Genomic DNA, 24,710 nt, shown 5'->3' with positions numbered 1-24,710 from the left:
AATTGGAAAGAAAAAAAAAAAAAAAAAAAAAAAGAAGCCTCGTGCTCAAGGTCTGAAAATTGTGCAAGAACCTTTCAGTCTCAGGCTCAGCTCTATCTTAAATGGCATCTGACCAGTTGGGTTTCCCTTCTCTGAAGGTGTGGCATAGTGCCTTGTCTCCGAAAGCCAGATTTTCAAGGCCCAGCACACACACATACCCTCAAGTGCAGATATTTTCTGGATATTTGTACATCCATGGAGCTATTCTAACAAAAGGATCAAAGCCAAGCTTTCAGAATTTTGAAAATATGACTCAAAATGCACATGGCAACTGTAGAAATTAATATCTGAGATGTAGAGTCCATGCAGTCCCTCAGGGCTTCTGCTTAGCTCTGGCCACTGATGGTATCACAAGCCCTTCTCTGCAGCTGCCAACCCAAAAGGGGTATTATTTCAGAGGAGCAAAAATATTTCTTACCCTTCCTAATCCATTACTGCTTTCCTTGCTGATTCAGATTAGCTGATAGCAAGGGTCCTGACAGATTTATGTCATAATTTGGACTTCTTTTTTCACTGTTTAATCTTTAGCACATGTGAAGGTTTTTTCTCTTTTATACAGTCTTGTATTTAAAATGACCTTAAATCACTGAAGGATTAGCAATGGGCAAAGAGATTTTGAAAGGTTTGGAATTTGGCATCCCTTCAGGAAAATTGTCCAAATCTCTTGAATATGAAAATTTATCAAAACAGTTTAGAACACAGATTGCAATTTCTGACACCAGTTTCCAGTGAGCTATTTCCAGTGAGCCTTTCTCACGTTTTAGTATTTTCTAAATCAGGAACTGTTAGTGGAGTGAAAGTACAATAATTTTTGAGTATTATAGTCCAGAATTAAGTAAAATATTACATTTTCACAATTTCTAACCACTCAACTAACATCTTTATGAGAAAACATACAATGCTCTAAGCCCCACAAGCATAGGAATAGATGCAAAAAAAATAAACTTTTATTAAATACAAAAGAAGTACCTAACTCATATGATTGTGATGTAAAGCTTGAAAATATGATCTATGTCTATCCTGAAGTTTCAGAAATCAGACTCGTTATCCATTGTATCATTAGCTACATTTCATCATTTCTTTTCAGAAAGATGTTGGATGTTCTGGGAGGCTTGAAATCATTCTGAAGAGTCAAGAAGTGATTTATGTGTTGCACATGTGGATTGCTCCATCCACCCGACATGCTGTTCTGCATCACCTGTCAGCTCACACGTACCCATTGTTTTATCAATGCATGAGGCGGAACTTAAAAGAACTTTTCCCATCCAAAACCTCCCTTTGGATTTTTCCAAATTTTCTCGCCTGACTTCTGATATTATCAAGTGTGACAGCACGCTGCTCACGAAAAAAGAAACACCGCCCCACTTCAAAAATTTTCAACTGTCCCTTATATCAATCATTTTTTTGCGCTTTGCTTTTGTTCAATGCAAGCCACATGTACACGTCAGTGAAATCAGCTGCTCCCTTTAAAAAGCACGGTATGGCTGCATTTATTTCTCTAAAGAACAAAGTTCCCCTGATATTCTACTTTATGTTGGAAGAAAAGTTGACGTGGCCATCTGCCTTCTAATTACGGAGATTATTGTATCTCAGAGACCGGGAAACCTCATCTGTATCTACTCACGTATCACATCTGTGGCTGGGGGAGGGAAAAAAATCTCCGTGCTACTCAGGGGCTTTGTTTAGCAGAAGTTCACTGACATGGGACTTAGTTATCTGCTTCAATATCAGGTAACAGCACCACCTTCTGCCAACAAGTTACCATCTCTTTAGCAAACTATTAGGTCCATTTTCTCTTTATGATTCCAGTAGCTCTCTCAAACATTTCTGATGTAGACAGCAAACTTAAGGCTGTTTTAAAACACCTCAAGCTCTCCAGAGGAGACAGAGAGGAAATTATTGAAATTTGCTTACAAAAATATAATAAATCTTAATGCTCTTAAAGCTAAATGTGGTCTGGTTCAGCAAAACACTTAAATACATGCTTAACTGCACAATGCTTGAATAAAGGCTCAAACCATTTTTGCTGAAGCAGGGCTTGAAATACCACTGCAAGGTTTCCATCTGAAATGTGCTGTTCTCACATCCACTCTCCTGAGGGAAAAGTGAGAGGGTTTGGTTATGGATTATGATCATCTATCACTGTTTATCACATGAGCTGGAAAGTTTCTTTCCACCAATTCTTGCATCATATTTGTAACTTCTGACTGCACAGACACCATTTGGGAATGCACACAGGGCCTGGCAGCAGGGAGAAGGCTGGTGGTGGGAAATGCAGCACGTTTCTGGGCAAACTGCTGTAAGTACTCCTGAAAGCCAGTTCTTTGTTTCTCATAGTGCTGAGGAGATTTTTAATTAGATCCTGGTGATTTTCCTAACGTTCAGCAGCAGCAGCAATGCCTGAACACTTCGCAACACTAAGCTGGGTGACAGAACTGGGTAATGAGACTTAAAATGCAAAATGGGGGCATTAGTTCCTGGGAAGGTAATGGAACAGCTTCTGATTGAGCCTTTCAAGGAATCTCACTTCTCTTTTGCTTAACGTTTTACATATTCTTTTCCCTGTTTCCTCTTGAGCCTCGTGGTCCTTTGAGTTATAATCTAGGATGCTGAGGGGGTTCCACACCTTTTGTAAAACTATTGGCACTTGCATGCAGTGAGGATATGTGGAGTTGAGTAGATGTACACCAATCCCCAGAGCAGATGCTCCAAATCTCCCGCACCTCTTCAAAATATTCCCATCTACTTTTCGGGGAAAATACCTCATTCCAAAGTGTGTGCAGGAAGTCAGAAGGGGGCCTTTTAATAGTAGAAAACCTGCAGAGAGGAAGCAACCTCCTATCTCAATTTAATATGCACAAAAACTATTTATATGCCTTATCTACATTCTCTTTGTACTTTACAGACAATGAATGCCCAACCTCCAGCTTAAATTGGATGTCTAATTTTTAGACTATTGAGTTTCAGAGAGGTGAATCTTACACAGTGTATGTAGGTACTTTTATGAGTGATACTGTGGCTTAATCACAGAAAACATCATATTTGCTGACAAGATGGTCCCTCTGTGGGAAGCACACCTAGCTGTCACTGGAGCCAAAGGGTGTGGGAGAGATGATGTCAGCAGACAGAGAGATAAAGAATAAGGCCCTGATGAGCCAATCAATAAACCAGTAATTAGGGCTGTTTGGCAGGTTGGGGGTGTTTTGGTTTTGGTATTTTACTTGTGGGGTTTTTTTCCTCTGGATTTGAAAGAAATTCACTTATCTAAGTTTTAGAACCATTTAAACGAATCCCAGTTCTGTTCAAATCAATGAAAGCCTTGGTGAGACAGCTGTAATTTTATGTGCATGTGTTTTAGTAAATTAGAGGGTTTAGCCTTAAGGATTCACTTTAGTGTAATCTACTAAAAAGATAAGTAGAGCCAGATGTAGTGTCCTATAAACTGCTGGACATTTGCAACTGGAATGACAGCATTGAAAGCAACTTTATAGCATAGGCAGCAGATTTTCTGACACAAATAAAAAAGCAATATTTTACATAAATAGTTGTAAATATTTTATATTTACAATTCAAGAAAGAAGGGTGCAAGTAGGCTGAAAAAAAAAAAGCATAAGTAATTGGTAATGGTTTTATCTTGTTCTGTTGGTGCATATCCATGGAGAAATACAATCTGTATTACAAACCATTTAACTAAATTAAATTCTAGTTAGCATCTGGGATCCCATCAATAAGAGTCTATATTTCTGAGGAGCCACAGACTGGTGGCAGTAATAGACACATAAAGATTTTAATAGGTAAGTAAATTTGTTGTTGCATTTCTCCTGCTACCAGAGCACAGTTTAGGAGAGTAATTAGTGGTTAGATATCTGACTATAATTAAGAAAATTCTCTAATTATTGAAAATTGTCAAGAAAGAACATTCATCCCATCAGTAATGTTTACTTATTCTGAGGCACATTCACTCTGCACCAGAAATAGTTGTCACCTGGTTCCTCGCTCCACATACATCTTTAATAAGAGATTTTCATCACCATTAGAAAGTGATTTTCAGGGTCACCATCAATTTGTGATCATTTCTTATGTCCTTAGCCACTCAGACTGGGGGGAAAAAAAAGGAAGGAGTAAAAATCAATGCAGTTTAGCCATAAATCCCCAAGAGCTGGGCTGTGACATAGTGGCTTTATCTGTTAGTCCCATCTCCTTATTTATAAACGTCCCGACTCTCCTGAGTCCTCATGAGGGCTGTGCATAGAATAAGTGACTGCAATAAATCTGAAGAGATAAGCATTTACCCCAGCCTAACCAGACTTTTTATGTTCAGGTTTTATATGACTGGATAACTGCAAGTGTGACTGTCATGTTATTAGCGCCATTTCCCAGCCGCACACACCCACACGAGGCTGAGCTCAGCAAGGGGCTGAAAGTGTGGACCTGAGGCTTGTACACTTGTACATGTCTGCTCATCTTTAACGGATTAGGTGAGGTTGGATCTGAAGCTGGAGCCTTGCCAGCACGCTCCAAATTGAACCCAGATCTCCTGACATCAAATGTAGTGCCTTATTCATGCAAACCCATTTACTTCTGGTCTCCAGTTTGCCACTTCTGAACAGTTTGGGGACCAAATTGCCATTGAAGTTGGTGGAAGTTAAACATGACCATGGACTGATGATATTGCAATTGTATTTTGGAAACTACCAAGCAAAATAAATCTGGTAGTGCATAACATTTCAGTTCCAATGGCTGTACCTCAAGCTTTGTCATCACTAGTGTGTCTATAACTTCCAAAATGCTACCTTGTCAAGTTCAACAAGAAATCTGTAAAAATATTAAGCCAGTTTCTTTCTGATTATAAATAATCACCAGCAACAAACATTTTTCATGGTGGAAAAAAGGATTGCAAAGTCATTGTAAAGATACAGAGCAAAGAGAATCAGCATCCTCCCCCTCAAAGTATCCAGTGTCAGAGAGCAGGTGATGGGGACAGACTGGAGAGAAAAGGAAGATAACAAACCAAATTACAACACTGAATCCAGGGGATGTGCAGCCTACAAGAGATTAATTTTGTCAATAAGGCACGGAGCTATAATTTGGAAAACCCTGGGAAGAAGAGATTTCCAGTGGGGAAAAAAAAAAAAAAAATCACACCACTTTTTCTACTCGTAGCCAGATGGTGAGAGCTACAGGATTTCACATTTTTGGCTGTCAGAAAACAGAGCTAATGGTATAGTACCTGTTTCATACCAACAGTAAAGAACTCAGGCTAACTCAAACGGCAGAGATTAAACACAGAGCCTGGGCTCAACAGCAGCTCTAGATCTGCAGCAACATGCATTCTTCCCACATAGACTGACATCTGGCAAACACCTGAATAGAAGGACTACCAGCAGCTCTACATTTGCTGAAATGCTTATCTCGTCTTCTTTTTTATTTTTTTAATTTCAATTTTTTTTCCTGACTCGGCAATAAGATTACATCTTTATTGCCCTCTCATTGATTTGCTCCTCAGAAGCAAATGACAGCATTTCCCAGAAAGAAATAAATAACCAAATAAAATAAAGCTGAGAGGCAATCTGCATGTAAATCAGCATTAGTCATTGACATTTGAGATTTGACAATAAGCCATCCCAGTCCCAGCTGTCCCCACAAAAGCTGTTCTCCTTTGTAAGACGGAGAACACTGCAAGCAAATGGAACCATGGATGAATATAGATAAGATGTACACTCTTTTCTTGAAGTTTTCCCTAAAAACTCCTCCGATCCTGAGCACTTAGGAATACTTTTATCGACTGCTGCTGTTGATGGGAGTTTTGTCTTTGGTACTTTCCTTCCAGGATGCAGTTCCCTTCAATTCTCCCTGAAGCTGTTTATAATATATTTGCTCACAGTTGCAGCACAAAATGCTGCTTCTTAAACCGGGTAGTATGTTCATTATTATATTGTCTGCACTATGTAATAAAAGCTTTTAAGTTACACCAGGTCTTCTTACTGTTTTTCAAACAATTTTTTCACTGTCAATATTCTAGCACCACTCAGACAACACTGCTTTTACTAAACATCAAGAGATTCGGGTTTACAACACGAATATTACTGGAGACTGTGCACAGTTCTGACCAGCATTAGAAATGTTTTATTTGGCCAAATCAAATTGCTTAGCTCTTACTAGAATTTCTACTGAAAACTGAGCTACAGGGATGCTTCTGTGCTGCTCTGAGCACTCTCATCTCCACTGCTGCAAGGAAAGGCAGGGGATAGCAGAGGGCTGCCTGTCCAGGGAGGGACGTGTTTTGCCATGTTCAATGGCAATTTACACAAAGCCAGGGCAGGATTTTTATCGCTGCCAAAGCCCTAAAAAACTGCAGCCAGTTGATGCCCCAAAAGACAGTGGGAGATGCTGCACTGTATGAGAGCCAAACCTTTCCCAACATTTCCCTAAATCTATTGCACATTAGAGAACATCATGTAACTATTACCCCCACAAACAGTTTATTCAAGTGTGCCAGCAATTAAACACTGCTAAACGTGCAAAAGTGCAGCTTGTAATTCCCTTTTAATATTACTCTTCTCCAGAAGATGTGGCCCTGATCCCACTGCAAATGTTTGTGCAGTGAGATATTTACTGGAAGTGTTATCGTGGTTTCATCTGGCATCTTTCCCTTTTGATGCCTCCTTTTAGTCAGTGAAAGTGAAGCATTTGTGTGGTCTTCCATGTAAAGAAAGGTCAGAAATGCCAATACAAGAGCCTGATTGACAGGGGCAGCTTCCAGGGAAGTCTTTCTAGATCTGGAGTCAGTTCTTTTTACTTACGGTTTTGGGTTTGTTCTTTTTTATTAAAAATGCAGAAAACCATAAAAAGTAAATCCCTACTCTTGAACACTTTAATTTAATTACTGATAAAATACCTTCAAATTCCCAAAGCTCTAATTATGTGCATAAGTTTCAGCATAATGCAGGCTTGGTGTTGCTAAACAGAGCAATGAGGTTATGGAAGAATGAAAATATTGATTTTCTTTGGCAAAAACAAGGAGGGGCTCAGCTTTGGGTTCTTGCAGTGGTGTTATCAGCTTAACCAAGTCTAATTAGCTTCATTCATTGTGAAGTCTAAATACAAATACAAGAAAAGTCCGATCAACAACCAAGAGCACAACTAAAGGCTTAGAAAAACTGGCCTGTATTAATTTCCCCTACCCTTCTTCCTGTGCTTGTTTGCATGCAGGCAACCACAGCTCAAAGTCCTTTGTAGTAATACACTCCAAAAAGCTGGAAGAATCCACCCTCACAAAAGGTACATGAAACATCTTGTACCCAGTACTAAGGAACCTGCTGGAAGCTGATGCACCAATCCTGGTTGGATGAGCTTTATGCTGTCTTCAACAAGGTGATTGTTCAGGATATAAATGAATGTCTTAACTTCACTGTGATGACCCAGCTGGTGTATAAGTTCCCAGGACAGAATTTACTGCTTTTTCTTAAAAAGACAGTTTCTCCACTTCTTTTCCAAAATCCTGCTGGCACTGTATACTCTATAATGCTTTCTCTAGCAAAACTTCTATATCAAAAAGTCAGTTACTGCTGCACATGAAGCATTAATACTTCAACATGCCAAATAAATCATAGAACAGGATGGAGTATCCTGAAAAGAAAGAAGTGCCATTCTTCCTGTTTTTCCTGCAATTGCAGCTATACTGTCATATCAAATCAGTTCACCAACTCCAGGGCACGCAAAGAGAAACCCAATGAAGAAACTCTTTTCTCAAGTGGTGAGACAAAGAGAAATGAGGGTATCAGTGTAGCGGGCAAGGAAAATCACTCCAGTTACAGAGTGAGCAGCAACCTTGCCCTCCCAGGACAGGGGTGCAGCAGAGAGCATCACAGACCCCTTCCTTGCCCACATTGCCATGGTTCTTTGGAAGAAAAGAAAAGGAGCTGTGGCCTCCTCCTTCCCTGTCCTGCAGGGACCAAAACCAAGAAGAGCCCGTCCCTCCATCTGAACCCGCCAGGTTGAAAGCACTTGTGGTACCTCGTATCTTATTCTTTCCACAAGAAAAGAACCACATAAGCTGTACACGATCCCTGCCCTACCCAAAGCAATCTATTCTGCTTGTCAATGAATTTCCACATTTTGCATTTTGAAAGCACAGTTCTGCCAGTATTTCCATGATGCTTTGCTCCTTCTTTCTTTTCAGTTTTATTCGCAAGCAGTTCCCACCAGTCACCATTTTTTAAAAGAGGATTTTACAACACAGCATTGTTAATTTTAGCACTTATGTGTTATGCTGCTATGTCTGATATAACCAGTGCTGCTGGAAAAATCCGACAAAAAAGCATCTTCTGAGATAAACTAAGCAAGTTTCTTCTGGGTTCTTTGGCTACCAGGTCTCTAGCTCCTGTGTGAAACAGCTTAAAGAAATAACACTATACTTAACCAATCACACAGACTACTACCAATCATTTTGCCTTCTGTCACAAGATACCCACTATGATGGAAATTGTTTCACCTATATCCCAGATCACAGAATACCCAGAAGCCTGTAATCCTTTTCTTCATTTTGCACTACTCAGGGAGATGTTCATCACCAACCATAAATCCATGACATTGTCATAGGGAACCCTGAGGGAATCTTTTAACAAAGTCTTGCTGGTGTTAGCAACTGATAAATTGCCATATGTTAGAATAATTCCCTCTCCACTTCGTTTCCTCCTGGGGCATTTCTAAAGCAGCCATACCTGGGGGCTGCATAATTGCCTGATAATTATTAGATTAATGGTCCTCCAATTTGTAGGTGCTACTCTGGCCTCTGTTGTAACATCTCCTATAGCAAGATCCCAGTTAACTCACTGGCTTAGCCTGCTGTCATTCTGCAGTGATAGCACTGTGATGACAAAGGATTGAAATGTATTTAGTGAAATACCCAGGACCTGGGATAGAAACAGAACTCAGGATGCTCCTTGAGCATTTGGCTGGGAGGTCACTGCACAGGATCACCATAAGGACGGGTGTCCCTTACAGCCCCTGGCTGCACAGGGGCTGAGAAATGAACTTCACTAGCCCTAAGTACAAAAGTACTGCCAAAGAGACTTGTCTGAGGTCTGCTTCTCTTTGCCTTGCTTTACTGGTGGTTTTGCTTCTGTTTTTAACCCAGAAGTAGTACAGCAATAGTGGCCACCTGATTTGATGCAAAAGAGTGCAAAATTCAGGCTCCAAATGAACCTCACTTCCATTTATGGTCATGCATATTACTTGTATGCTGCTTGATTTTTTTTTTTTAATTTCCTTTTCCAATCCAAGACAAAAGCCTCTCATTTCAGCACCTTGTTCACTTGTCTTTTCAGCCATCTGGGTGTTGCATTTTGCAGGGTCCCAATTTAGCTGTTCTTTATTCTCTCTAAACTAAGCAACTAACAGGAGAATGACATCACACTGATTTCTGATGCTAAAAAGAAAAGCATTAAGAACAAAACATAACTTGCACTGAATAATCTCCAAATGCTTCTGGCTCTCTCCACTCAGTTGTCTGCATGAAACCCTGCTTGTCTCTTCTGAACTACTGTGGGACTTTGTACGTGAAAAACCAAAAGGACGTAGTTCTGCAGCTGTCAAAAGCAAACTTCAGAGATAGCCAGCTATAAGCTGTATGAATCAAAGAGAAACTTCCTGGCTTATATCCACAGGTTTAACTTTCCCCAACACTGCTGACATAAGGATAACTTTGTCTTTGGGGGCATTATCTGGATGCCTCCAAGTCCAGTCAATGAGCCTTTCCATTTCAAAGGAGAACCTCCACATGAGAAAATTAACAAATATGTTGGGAGGTGGAACAAGTTACTTTCGTTGTTTACTCTTTGTCCCAAGTGAGCTCCTCGTACAAAACAAACACCTTCCACCCACCTAAGGAAGCTGTTCTTTGTCCAGCTGAGGAGCAGCTGAGGCAGCAGCACAGTTGCTTCTTTTGCACTAATGAGTGAAAAATGAAGGAAAAAAGAAACTGGCTTCTGACTGGAAGGTGAGTCACAAAAAGGACATGCAGAAGGGTGAACACAGCTCCCACAACAGCTATCCCGTGCCAAGCCCCAGAAGGAGCAAAACAGCTGCAAGCAAAGCCAAGCAATGAGCCAGGTTTTGATGAAGCGTCTGTTGGAGATTTTTTTTAAAAATTCATTTCAGAACTTGTCATCTGGGTTATGAAGCTGAAACTGAAAGGAACCTTTTAAGTTTTTTCTAATAGTAACAGCTGCTCTTGCTAGCAAACACCTGCACTATCTAGAGATTTCTGGTTACCTCTGTGGCTGCTGCAACCAGGAGTAAGAGTAAATACTTTGGTAGATTTCCAGTAGGAATTAATTAGTTTCACTTTAAAAAATAAAGAGCAGCACTTTGGCTCAGAAATGTTTGAGCCTTTGCCTGTTTTCTGTTGGTTCCTTTTTGCCTGCCTTTGGCTGATCAGGCCAGCCTCACCACACTCTGATGATCATTTCTACAGGCAGAGCAAAAATCCCCTGCCACAACTTTCAACGTTTGCTCCTGCATCCCTTTATGGATCCCCAACTGCGAGCCACACATTTACATCCAACCTAATGCTTATCTCAGCCCTCTTCAGGTGCCAGTTTCCCTCCTGCCCTTGAAGCCCTCCTGGAGGAGGTCCTCACCTGCTACTAATGAGAGCTGTAACAGATGGACAGAATAGCTGGAGACGGACACACTGTGCATACGTAACCATCCTCTCTGCCCCCCTCTGTGTCCCTGTGGCCCCGGCTTGGGGACACCTGTGTTCTCCTGGCAGCTCAGAGGGTTGCACTGTGGGGAGGTGGGCAGCAGACCTCAGAGCAGAGGGGGAGAAGGCAGAGGAAGTGCAATGACCAGAGATGGGGGCTTCAAAAGGCCCTGCCTTGACAGATGGATGTGATAGTTGAACTACCCCTTAGGACTTTGGAATATCATTAAAGAGTGGAAAATAGGCAAAGGGAACAAAAGATTTTGCATCTCTTTGTTTTAATTTCAGAATGTTTTAATACCATGAGTAAATGAGAAGACATTGACCTCTGTGATCCAAAGCCCATTTCTGCAAGAAAACTGAAAGGCAAACTGCCACAGAGCAGTTAGTGGTTTTTTACAGTACACAGGAGAAAAGTCAAATTACTTTAGATGGGTCAGGACCCTGTCCAAATGCTGCCAGAACCATCCCAGCCTCAGAATACATCTGTCTAAGTTGTCTTTGCTTCTACATTGTTTGGTTGCACACAGTAAAATAGGTGCCAGCCTTGCCATTGCAGCTGCTTTTCATGTATAGTGTTTCTTACTGTATTAACAGTACAATATACACCAATTCTGCACTGTTTCAGCTGGACTCCTTTGCAGAATCTGATTTTGGTCAGTTAAAAGTCTAGGGCTGGCTACCTACCTTTGAAAGCCACCAGGCAACAGCACTGGCATGGAGGGGAAGAGCTCATACTGTGTGTGTCAGTTCTTCCCCTGCAGAACACCCTGTTTTGCCAGTCAGATGGGCACAAGGACAGAGTGCCTCTGAAATACTCCAAAACCAACAAAGTAATTAACTAGACTGAATTTGCCCTTGTTTGCTAAAAGCATCTGTTTAATTATTATTGTACAGCTCATCCTGGTAGATGGATGTTGGGTATCAGGTACATTCTACTGAGCTTGTTCTAAGTCCTTCCAAAATACAGTTTGGAAGATGATGGCAGAAAATCCACTAATCAATTCCCAGTTTGGAATACTTTTCACATAGTGATGGTGTGCTATCCCAGTCTTTTCTTTCTGGTTTACAACATTTCTTTAAGAGGCTTTGATTCAGACAATACCCATTACTGCTGCCTGCTGATATAGACCCAGAAAGTGAAGGAGATTATATTGTGTAAGCCTGAACATGAATAGCATCGGGTAGATAGAGCAGCTGTTGGCAACAGTTCAGATACAGGGCAAAAAAAATGCTACTAATATCCACTGGACATAAATTACCAGTTTAAAACTAGCACCAGTTCATAGATTTAAATGGATTTTTAATGGACTCCAGCCTCACGATTAAAGCAATAAGAGGATATGATTCCTCTATCCCCAATGGCATCGTAAGGGCTTCATTGACATGTGCCTTAGTGATTTATGGTTGACTGCCTTAACCGGAGCTCCAAGCACTGTGGGAAAATGCCCAGGCAGCAAAAACAGATCATGCAAAAGCCCTTGCTAATTTGGCTTTCTGAGCAGTGTTCACAGGTATCAGACTGACCCTGCTCCAGAGGTTGCAGCAAGGTCACCAGGGCCTTTGGCTGGTTGTAGCAAAGTCAAATTATTTCTATGTATATCCGTCACCCATCAGTTTTAACATCAAAATTTCAAGCATCTCCTAAGCTGCCTCTTCTTTGGGTTTTTGTTCACTCTGTAAGCCTGTACACTTTATTATGGTATTACAACCTTCAGCACTTTTCTAATGAACAAATACTTGATGTACCAAATCAGAAAGGCAAAGAGGCCAGATGACAGACACCCTGGTGTCAGTGGTCATTGAGACTGTGCAGAGGGGACATGAACACGAGTGACAGTGCAAACACCACTGCAATTGCACAAAAAACCCAACAGCCTCACACTCTGTTAGGCACAGATTTCTCTGCCTGCTCTGTGCAGCAGGTTTTTTACGTGGCATTTACTGCCATGGGGTTGAGAGGAAGAGGAAACAATATCAACAATGGCCTCAATTATAACAGTTGGGGTTACTGGGAGACAGCAGGTCTCAGAGGGGGGAAAGCTGGAGATGAATCCACACAGCCCTATAAACCCCATGGAGAAAGCGAGTAAATCGTGTGTGTTGAAAGAGTCATTGCTGTGGGCAGTTCCTTTATTTTATCCACTCACTCATTCCATGAGTCTATTAAATGGTTAAATGGAAATACTGCAAATATAGTTTTCCAGGTGTTTATCCTCACTTTTGATGTTACAAGCATTATAGCACAATCATTTTGAAGCATTGTGATTTCTTTCAAAAATCAAAATGATTCCCACAGTGAATCCTTTTTTCCCCTCCAGAGGCAGTATGTCTTATCATAGCTTTGTCCCTCATTGGTAAGTCAAACCGTATCTTAGATGTCAACTCCTGTCACACTTATCTGTGATTTCACACATGTAGCAATACTGGATTTTAGCTCACAAGCTTTGAGGCTACCCCTATCTTTTTAGGTTGTGACTATGGTAACTATTCCATAAGTTGCTTCCAAATAACCATAAAATGAAGGAGATAGTACAGGAGATATCTTATTAATATCCCTTAATTGATTCTATAATCAGCCTGCAAATTAGCCTACAACAATCAGGATTGCTACTGTTTTCACTTAGGTGGAAATTTCTAAAGCAAAGCAAGTTAAGTCAAAGTAAAGTCTACAGTTGATTTCAAAAGGTTTAGTATCATGAAGACAGAAGTGATGAGGGTGAAAAAGCTCCAGTTTTATTGGAAAGCCCTTGACTGGCTGTGTCAGAGCAGACTGTTTTCTTTCACGCAAAAGCATGCTGGGACTAGGGATTCACAATTTGTGATTCTCACCTTCTTCCCTCTCCCTTTATTTCTAAGGAGCCCAGGCTCTGAGATGGTACCAACCACCCCTGTGGTCTCAGACTAAACAGAAACTCTAATTAATCTGATTAAAATTTGACCAAAAGAATTTTGTTCAGTGTTTTGCCAACAGATCATGCAAATTAAAGCACAGCTGTATAAACTGTCTCCTAATGTGCAAAATCCTAGATTTGTATAAAAAAGAATCAGTAGGTAATCGATACCAAACTAATCAAAAATACTAAAACCAGTTTATGAACCACTGTTACCCCTCCCCAGAATCCCAGTATGTTAGCAATACATTTTAGAGGTGCTCCAGCTCTGAGCTACCTGCTGGCAGAAGACAGAGCAGTACGATGCTCTGACATCCTGACTCCCGGTGGAGTGAGATGTGGTTTATTTCAGATAATACCTACAAAAACACAAGCTCTGACAAAGCTACATATTTCCTCACTTTTCCAGGCCTTAATGGTGTGTTATTATCTGTGCTGCTTAAAAGATTTCCTTAACACATCTTTTTTTATCTAAAAGGTTACACACAGGCACCTGACAGAGGCTTGGTTTTATGATTTCTCTCAGGCTCCTCTCACTGCCTGAGTAGCTGAGTGATTAACTTGTTACCAGTGAGTCTGGTATCCTAATCTTCCCCCCAAAGGATATAATTTTAAAATTAGTTTGTTTTCTTTTATCTCATCCATAAAGTATACAACAAACAATATTTTGACTGAAATTTGAGGGCTTTGTATGTTTTAGTGGAGTCATGAGACCTTGGTGTTCCTGACAGTGGGTGTCTGGAAAGAGCGGGCTGCTTGCTCATTGTCAACTTTCCCCCTGTGAGAAAAATGCAGATTAAAACACTATGATCTTCCAAAGACTTTGAAAGTCTCTGTCATTAGTAATTAGCAGTAACACTGAGAGCTAATGAGAGCTTAGTTACATCCTTTTCCAAGAATAGCAAAAGTGCACAAGTAAAGGTTGAGAGCCACGGCAAGCAGCCACCCACCCAAACCTGAATGTCTCCTGCGATCCACTCTGCAGCATCTCCAGGCTCAGAGCGTGGATATGTCATCTTGGATTTCTCTCTGATGGGAAAATAGATGCGAAACATGAGCAAAACCACCCACTTTGTTTTAGCTAATGGCAGTATCATTTATAAGCAAGCAAGAAGCTCGGATTGAAAGGCTGATTGACAAGTGGCTGATCATCCTCCCTTCATCAGTGCAAGGGAGCACATGAGTTAATATTTCAGGCATGATCTGAGGTGGCAGTGGGTAGGCGAGGTGCTGGGATTGACACTAATGCTATTCTGACAGGCTGTGACTTTCTAAGTGCATAACTGCAGGGTTAGGCTAAGCCAGGATCTGAGATCCGACAGTAATGGCACTGCCAGAGATCACGAGAGAAATTTGGAACTAGTTGGCTGAAACTCTTCTCCTTTCCATAGGCACTTAACCTAATACACCTTTCATCTCCTAGCAGGTTCATGTGTCACAGGAGGAGAGGGATGAGGAATGAGGATTTTGGAGCTTGCCAACTCAAATGGGTCTGTTATCAAGGGAATATACTTAGAAAATTGCAACTGCACCAATAAATAATCTCTGCTTGGAATCATCTGATACACAAAAAAAAAGAAGACTGAAATCCTCTTAGAAGTTCCATATTACTAAAACAGGGGATTGAAAAAGTAGTCAGAGATTCCCACCAAGTTTATCCTTCCTTAAAAATAGTCAGATTTCCTTTTTTTTTTTTTTTGTCTCAGGTTAATTATAATTTAATTCACCCAGAAACTCTAAGAGCGCCTCCACCTATCTAACTAATACATCCTCTAACTATCAGGGCTGGAGAAAACAGTCTGAAAATTTGAGCTGAAAATTCGTCTTTTGACTTCAATAGTGAATAATTCATTCTAGCACTAAATTTAAACTCAGAGTGAATCAGTAAGGACCTACAAAAACACAGAGCCAAGTGGCCAAGCGGTTGCTCAGCCCTGATGAATACCGAGAATCTCCTTACTCACATCTGATTTCTAAACATTCATCTTTTACAATGTGAATCACTGCAAAGCACACCAGCTGGTCCCAGCCGGTCCTCCACAGCTTTGCACAAGCAGTATGAAAATACAGCACCCCACATTTCCCCCTCCCAAACATCACAACAGCCTGAAATCAGCCTCCAGTACAACTGAAAACTTCAAGCACTAAAGTCTCCTCTTCATTACTTCCCAGCAATGTCCACTTGCAAAGTTATGCCTCCAGTGCCGCTGCCAGGAGCCGTGGCCCTCAGATAGACAGACAGACAGACAGACAGAGCCAACTAGATCTGCTTACACCACACAGCAGGTCTCTGTTCTTGCACAAACTGCTGATACTGACTGTGCAAGACTTTTCTTGCAAAAGTACAAGTTCAGGAGTGCTTTCCTCCCTTTTCACAGGCTTGAGGAATGTATTGAACAGCCCCAGAGAGGTCAAAGCAGAACATCTTCAACATACACATTCCTGCATGTGGTGCTAAACCCTGCCAAGGGACCAGGTAAATGGGAAAATGCATCTGGTCCTGAAAGCAGAATGAGATGCAATCTGCTAAGGTACAGGAGTACTTTAAAAGTAGTAAAACCACTAAGTAGAGCATGAATCAATTTGTTATCTTTACTTTGAGTACTACAAACAGGGGTACTAAATTGAAGTCACCAGTGACACAGGATATTTTACTTGTCATACAAGACAAGGCAAGACCTGAGGCAAAAGCTGGAGGATTAGCCAGAGACAGACTCAGAGAAGCACAGTAGGACCACAGCCTTAAGTAAGTATATTTCAGAGCAACATAATAGGACTGTTTTTCAGAAATAAAAACACTTTATGAATATGAATCATATTTGCCACCCAGCCTTGAGGGGAGTTTCTGAAACACACTGGCTCAATGTGCTGAGTAGAACTTTCCTGGCTGACCTGGACACTCCAAACTCGGATTCAGTTGCAAATGGCACAATATTTCATACCGCTTCTGACTCAAATATATTCATGGACACGAAATGTAAATTAATAGTCAGAAACATTTTCCCACTGTGTAAGTGAAACTGCACTTGTGAGGAATCTCTCCAAGCTGCTGCTGTGGGTCTGCTCCCACAAGGTTTCATGAATTTCTGAGCCAGGAGTCATATGACCCACAAAGAACAGAGGTTCCAGATTCTGCCACAGCCTCTTGAGCATATTGAAGAAAATCAGTTAATCTTTCAGAGATTCAGTTCACCATCAGTAAAGATACTATTCTTTTGCCTATTTTTACTATAGATGTTTTGTGTTACTCAAATAAATGTGGATCTACTAATTAGGTATTTAGATCCTGGTATAACAGCATTAATATCAGATCTAAGTTTGTTACCAAAATCACAAGAAACCTGAATAGTCCAAAAGTATTCCAGCAGAGTGTAGTAACTAACTATGAGAACAGCATGGACAGTAATTAAAATAATAAAAAAAAAAGAACCATGAATTTCATAAGCCAATTTAAATGCAAACCCTTCAAATGTGGTGCACAGAAGCATCCTACAAGGGTCTGGGAGGTTGGCAAAGCGGATTAGTAAATGCATTCAACTGCACTGCCATGACCAGAGCATCTCATCTGCTGTGGAAATGCAAAGCCATCTGGAGTGACAAGCTGGAGAGAGTAAAGGTCCCCCAGGGCTCTATCAAGTCTCTATAAAGTGCAATGAAAATGATAAAACAGAATATGAATCATTTAAGAGCAAAACTATATTAAGAAATGAATAAGCATCCACTCACATTTAAACTGAGGGAATGAGACTAACATGGTTAATGATTTAGTACAGGTCAGGTTAGATCGAGAAGTGGGTCTGTTTTTTCTACCTTTAAGTACAACCTCTGAAAGGCAGAAAAGTAAAAATTCAGGCTACTTCCTAACTCTGTCTCAGCTGTTTACTGAGACACAGAGTTCTAGCCGCGTCAATATGATCCAGAAAATAAAGGGTGAGATTCTGAGATTTTTCTAAAACATTTACAAATATTAGCAATCAGAAATATTTGGACTTCTTGTAAAAATCAGACTGTCTCTCATCTGGGACAATTAGCTGACACGATTATTCCAGAATAAATCCATGGAGAAATGAAGTTTCTTTTAGTTTTGGGTAGATATCTTTGTTCATGAAGACACCAAAAGAGTAAAGGTGATGGGCTCTGGAACAGCATGACCACAACACCGGGGTGACATGGAAATGGCTTGTTTCCTGCTGCGGGTCATATGAGTGAGGCTTAAATTCTTAGGGCACTTCTGACCGTTTCTTACAAATGTCCCAAGAACCATCCCCAGGACTTGGAGATAATCATCAGAGCCCTAACTGCTTAAGCAGTCATTGCAGACAAAACCAGTTTTTACTGAAATGCTCAGCCATAAGTTATTACATCAAACCTCATTTGTGGAAGCAAAGGACACAGCTGGGGACACACGGAGTTGTTGGTAGATCACATGGACAAGCTTCATCTTCTCTGCCTCCAGATGCAACTGCTACACAACCAATCTCTACTGATGCCTTTGGGAAGATTTTGCCACGACAAGGCTTTTATCATGTGGAAGTTGCAGGTTCTCTTTCTCAAATGAAGGCAGAGCAGAAAGGCTGTATCCAGAAAACAAACTGCAAAGAAACGTTATTGGAGCTTCCAACAGATGCAAGAAAAGCATCACACTGTTTCAGGTGAAACGTCCCAGCACATGGAGGAATGGACAAAACCAGACCGTAGGCCCAGCTGGGACTGCTTCCCCAGGCAAAAGTGTCATGGGGAGGGGAAGGATAAGGAGTGAGGCATAGTCTGTACTAGAAAGAAGCAATTTGCAGTAATCAGCAGGTGTGCAGCACTGGAAGGAAAAGTCTCAGTATGCAGAATACGACAGTACAACAGGAACTGACTGCTGGACACAGTGGGAGCTTGGAGCTGTGGCAAAGACGGGTCAAAAACAGCCCAGCCCAGGGCTGCAGGGAACTGGGCAGACAGGCAGCAAGAAAGCACAAGAGACAGGCAGAAACAAAGCACACTCTCTCTTTTCTTCATGCCACAGGCCACAGAGAATTCATTTCTCCTCCTGGTAACCTTAATACAGCGGATGTTACAGAGGAATCCCTGACTCCAGAATTTAGCACAGTGAATCACTGAATTTGTTCTTGGGGCGCATCTAAAATTCGTTTGGTGAAAAGAAACAGGGAAGGAGATACATTGAAAATGAGTATGTCTGATATATCCCTCACACTCATAAGCCACGCAGCAGCCTAAGGCTCTGTCTGACAGCAGCAGCCGTTCTGTAGGCTCAGTATTTATGCTGGATCAGTCAATGACAGCAAGTTCAAAACAAAAGATTTTTAGTCCTTGAAAACCAGCACCATATATTTACAAGTGGTGGTGATGCTGCTGCTGCTGCTAATAATTTATTTTCTGGTTTGTGTCCTTTTTTTAAAACTTTGGTTTGAGATCTGTCAGTATCTTGGGGGATGGTTTTCAGCTTTTTAAGCTCATAAGAACATATCTATGTTTATCTTTCATTGCTAAAATGTTCATTTGGGGTTTTTCAAAGTGCTCCCGACACAGATATTGAAATTGACTTTTGACATAATCAAAGCACTTCATCCCTTGGGATTTTTTAATAAAAAGAAATGTAATCAAAATTGATTTTCCAAATATTGGGGAAAATAGTTTTGTAATTGAAAAAGTCTTTTTGTAAAAAAATATTCTGAGCAGTTCCAAACCTCCTATTTGTTTTTAGGTGCTCCTTCTTTCATGAAATAGAAAAGTGTGTCATCAATAACAAAGCATAAACAAATATTCAGAGGGCCAGCTCTTTCAGAAGGACACTTTTTGAAAATACATTGCCTGCTCTCCTGCTGGACTTTTAACACATGTGAAAACATGGCCTTTCCCAGCAGAGAACACACCTCAGGCCTGGAGAAAAACTGACTAAAGTGACTTTTCTGCCCAGTGAGTTCAACTTGTTGGGGAAACAGATAAGCAACAAATCAATCTTAATCAGAAGAGCTTTCCTCATGCAAATAGGAGTCTCTTACAGTATCTCAAAAAAATTTTTGACATAAAACACCCAAAATGGGCTCTTAGAATAGTAATATTTTAACAGCTCTTCAAATTCAAGTTTAATTTGGCCAGAAAAGAGAAGCAATTGCTTTCTCTCCAGCTGGAGCACCAGTTCCTGCCTCCCCACAATTTACTGTCACTCAGAGTCATGAGGAAAGATAAGAGTTTTCTCCCTTTCTACTAAACATTTTTTTCCCCTTTTTTAATGTCAACAGGTCCTTTCTCACCTCTTGACACCTGTGTTGCAGAGCCATTGAGCCTTGCTGGCAGCTGGAGTCCAAAACTACAAAGATGAGGATCCTTGGCAGAAACACTGGACACAGGATCCCTCATTTCTTGGGCTTGTAAATGAGAAGGCTCAAAGAGTCAGGCATGAAGCACTGCTGAAGGTCAGTGCTGGCTGCCTTTTTACTGCTCCCTTTCTCTTTTAGCATTTCTAGCAGTAAGAGTAAAAACATAACTATGTCAGGTGTTTCCAGTTACAAAGCATTTGAGATAATTATATGCCACCAAGGCTCTTCATCAAATAAACATTGTTAACCTGCCTTTACAGGTGGGAAAAGTGAGCTGCAGAGAGGAGAACGATTCACCTCCTTTTACTGAGGAATCCCAAATCATGATCTATAACATTCCCTGGAAACAGAGAATTGAGAGGGAAAATTTTAAGGATACTTCACGTAGACACTAAACTACATGATAAGCGTATAGGGAGAAAGAGAGCCTTATCTTTTCAAGGAGTCACTTCTTAACAAATTGACTTTTTTTTCCTCATTCTAACCTTTCATCTCACAATCACAGAAATGATCTCTCACGAACTGAAGTTACCTGGATCTGGGAGAAAGTGCTCTCCATTCAACTCTGTTGTGAGCTTTGTTCCTCTAAAATTCAAGCAAAGCAAAATTATATCTAAGACATTTTTTATTTATCTTTAAGGCTTGAGCAGAAACACACAGTTACACCATGCTCCAAGTTCAACTTAGCTCCTGATAAGAGTGCTGATGCAGGTAGAAGCTGACTTGTCAGGTCCCAAATCTAGGGATGATGAGGAAATATTAAAAATCAGAAATTCAGTTCAGGAGGGATTTCAGACTTTGTTCCCTCTCTTCCAACAAGGAATCTAAGAAATCTGCACTGAAAAACACCTCATCTAGGATTGCATCAACTCAGCAAAACTGCATGAGACCACAGAACTTTTTTTGCTGATTATTCAGTAAAAGTGTCCCTTCTCCTGGCTTCCCAAAGGTAATCAGTAAACAGAATAATGATTTTTAAATATATTTTTCTGCTTGGCTGCTGAACCACACGCACTCTCTCCCTGCTGAAAGTCTTCCTGGAGACTTGCAGGAGTACATTTTTAGAGCTCTTCCCCAAGCGGCTGCTGTTCACGCTCAGAGCACTGGGCAGCCTGGTGAAAAATATCCACCTGCTCCTCAGCAATTCCTTGAGAACTTCTTCTCTTCCTCTTTACCAGTCAATATTCAGATCTTCAGCTGACACAAGTGAGCACTGAAAACACTGACAGAGTTGTACAAATTTATAAAAAGCTGAAGATCTTGCTCCCGGTTTTTTGTACATTCATTGAGGTTCTGGGACACCATCTCTTATTGATTTAAACTCCAGTCCAAATTAGAGCTGATCATCAAGGAAAGCTACAACCTGGGATGTCACAAGACATCCTCTTCTCTAAAGTGCTGTGTTTCCTCTCTGAAAACATAAAGTCCCTTCTACATCACTTAAACAGATTTAGCATTTTTCACAGCAATGAAACACTTGGACATGGACATAGCTGAGAAAAGTGCAGCTGGATAACAAGCAAACTGCAGTTCTGGGAGTCTAAATCTCTCCAACAAAACAACAGAGTTACACACAAATTAATAATGCAACAAACATTAGTCAATTAATGAGAATCAGGAAAAATATATTTTATACTGCTGCAAGTGCTAGCAACCAGTTTAAAATATATCTGTGAAATTTGGTTGACTTCAGAGGGGTATTAGTCAATAGAAGTCATATTTTAGCAGTAGAATGCCTGGCCTCAAGGTCACAGAACACGAAGTATACTTTTAATTAGCAATTAAAGTTACAAAGCTACTGTTTCTCATTTAACAGCTGTGTTTCTGTATTCTGAACCAGGGGCTGCTACCAGGTTGTAACATTTGGTTTTGGGAATAGCCTCTAAATGCTACTATGCTTTCTCTAGATACTACTGTGCTTTGGAGACAAGTCATAAGCTGCTAAAAAGTGATAGTCAGGACTCTTCATTACTTTGGAATAGTCTCTCCCAATGGGAGGCTAGTCTGTGGTAAAAAAAACAAAACAAAACAAAAAAGAGCTGGCACAGTGCATATTTACATATGAACCAGCTTGCTTTGGACACACAACGTGGAATTCAGTTTAACATTTCTACAGCAAGAATACAAATCCCTAAAGGAAGATTTTGAAAGAGCTGACTGCTTTCTACTCTTCAGTGCATCGACAAAAAGCAGTCACCATGAAACTTCTGTGATCTGCCTAGAGCATCCCATACGCTGCTTTCAGCACCCAGGAGATCTGTCAACAGCTTATGTCAGGTATCTGCCATGCAGAATTCAATGCAAATCATGTAAATCTTGTAAAAGTTAGTTACAGCTATGCCCTACATTTGAGGGGAATCTTAAACCTGTAGACATATGTGAATTTTAGGAGATTAAAGCTTTTAGGAGGATGCAATCACCTTTCACTTGGCGTATGCATGTTGATGCAAGTCACCTCTGGGAATATTTCTAAAGGAAATTCTCATATCCATCTTCACTTTGGATATATTCCCATAAATCTGAGTGACAGTAATCTGACTGCACCACTGAGATTCACCCTCTGCTAGGAATGACTCATGGAACCCTTTCCTCTCCTCACTGCATTTCCTCGGTGACAGAGGAGCTTGTCTTGCCCATCTCCAAAATGAAATATTGAAGAATCAGTATTTTGAAACTTCCGCTTGTATTTCTACTCATTCAGAGTTGTAGGGCGTGGTTTAAGTGCCCCAAACAGGACCTTTTACCCTCTCCATAAACCCTGTTGACTCACAGCATGCTATAGAAGCAGGCACTTGAGATAATTGAAAAAGGCAATTGAAAAGGGGTAGGGAGAAGTAGGCAGTGGTTCCCAGCTACCTCCAAGCTGCTGCTGACTTTCTACACCTTGTGGCCTCCAGAGAGACGTGACAGAGGTCTTCAAGGTAGTTACAAAAAGGAACAGACAAGAAATACCAAGTTAAAAAAGCAACAATAGATATAAGTTGGATAGTAAGAAGATCTTACTAATATTAAGACTAATGAAGTCTGGAAATAGGTTACTTACAGAAACTGGGGGGCTCCATGTCCCTGAAGGTTTTTAAGAACAGGCTGGAAACTCCCTATCGTGCACCACTGAGCTGTTGTTGAGTCTGCCCTGGGGCAGAGACAGGAGCTACGTGACCTCTCAATGGCCCCTCCTGCTTTATTATCCACCAAAGAAGAAACTTGACTATAACCTCCAAATACAGCACTTCAGCTGCAAACCCCAACTTTAACATGAATTCTTTTGTGTAGTTGTTCTCTCAAGAACAACTATGTTGTATCTGCTGTTATCCCAGTAGACCACCAAGGGCTCCTCAGGCAACAGAAAGACTCAAAGCCATACCAGCTGATCTCTGAACAAAAAAAAGGAAAAGTGAATGTTGGCAAGACCTACCTTCCTGGCATCCATTCCCATGAAGTCCCCAGAGGCTCATTCAGCTTTCCCAGTTAAATGACTCTCTCCCTGCTGTACCCTGGAGTAACTATATGTGACCTTTGCTAAAAGAGTGCTTTTCCTAATATGCAGAAGTTTGGAAGAACAATTGTTACTATCAGAAACTTGGAAGAAGAATTTGATGTCAATACCAGCTGTTAGCTTAATTATGCTATTAAATGGCATTTTAGGCTACTTATTTACACCATTTCAAGGTCAGAGTGTTAACTGAGGGATTTAGCTCCTTCTATCACTCAATACTAAAGTAACAGGTCTGAGTTGTAGCACTGTTTCATCCAGTCATGCTATGGCTTTGTCGAAGAAGAGTCACTGTCAGAACACCTGAAGTATTCCCTCTTTTGTATGTGTTTGCATAATTTGTATACAAATTTGTTAGTCACTGCACTTGGTTTTATTTTCCAAAAAAAGCTTGCCATGAAATTTACTCAGCCAAGGAAATTCACACTGGAAGATGAACATCTGAATGTTTAAAACCAGCAGCTCTCTGGTAATTCCATATTCTTCTGTGACATCTGAATATGAATCATTTTGGTGTTCTATCAAGTACTTAATGTTTTTTTAATGCTGAGTTTCTCATCTGAATTTCACTGGGACTTATTAAACTCGGGGTTTTTCTTTCCCTATCATGATTACAGTAACTATGTATAATTATGTGCATAGGGTAAATATGCTAATTGTATAATTGCAGCATTCAAATAAATCCTGAGAAACAGAGAATGTTCTTGGGGCAGGCAGGACACACAGTGAAAGGTATAAGAGAACTAGAAGCACTCCTCTTATTTCCATTATTAATATTTAGAGATAAACCAGAATATAACTTATCTAGAACTCAGGTGACTCTTCCATTCAAAGGATGGACAGTGAGCCCTGCTGCCATAAGAATGGAAGTTAATGAAGTACCTATAATATCTGCAGAATAGCTCTGTCCAGTGGTATCATCTGGATGCTGGAAGTAGGGCAACTCAAAGCTTAAACTGGGTCTACTTACTAAACTTCTCAAGTCTGCAGAATGCTGATCAGAAACGCAAAATATTATCAGTAATTACCTTACTTTGTGGGGAATATCTATCAGGAAAAATGAAATGAAGATTGTACTCAAGTACTGAGAGGGACACGAAACTCTACGTTATACTGACTTTTTTTTTTTTTTTTTAAGAAAGAAACAGGCAAAGAAACCTAAGTAAAGGTGCAAATTTAATTTCTACCGATGAATTGATGTGTGATGTTGGATTCATTACTTCATGTCCTTCATGTCTTTTACTCCC

The sequence above is a fragment of the Empidonax traillii genome, unplaced genomic scaffold, assembly GCF_003031625.1.
Source record: "Empidonax traillii isolate 1590-97213 ecotype Southwest subspecies unplaced genomic scaffold, ASM303162v1 scaffold39:size2480183, whole genome shotgun sequence".
Taxonomy (NCBI): domain Eukaryota; kingdom Metazoa; phylum Chordata; class Aves; order Passeriformes; family Tyrannidae; genus Empidonax; species Empidonax traillii.
The sequence above is the reverse complement of the archived record's forward strand: the minus strand, read 5'-3'. Positions refer to the sequence as shown.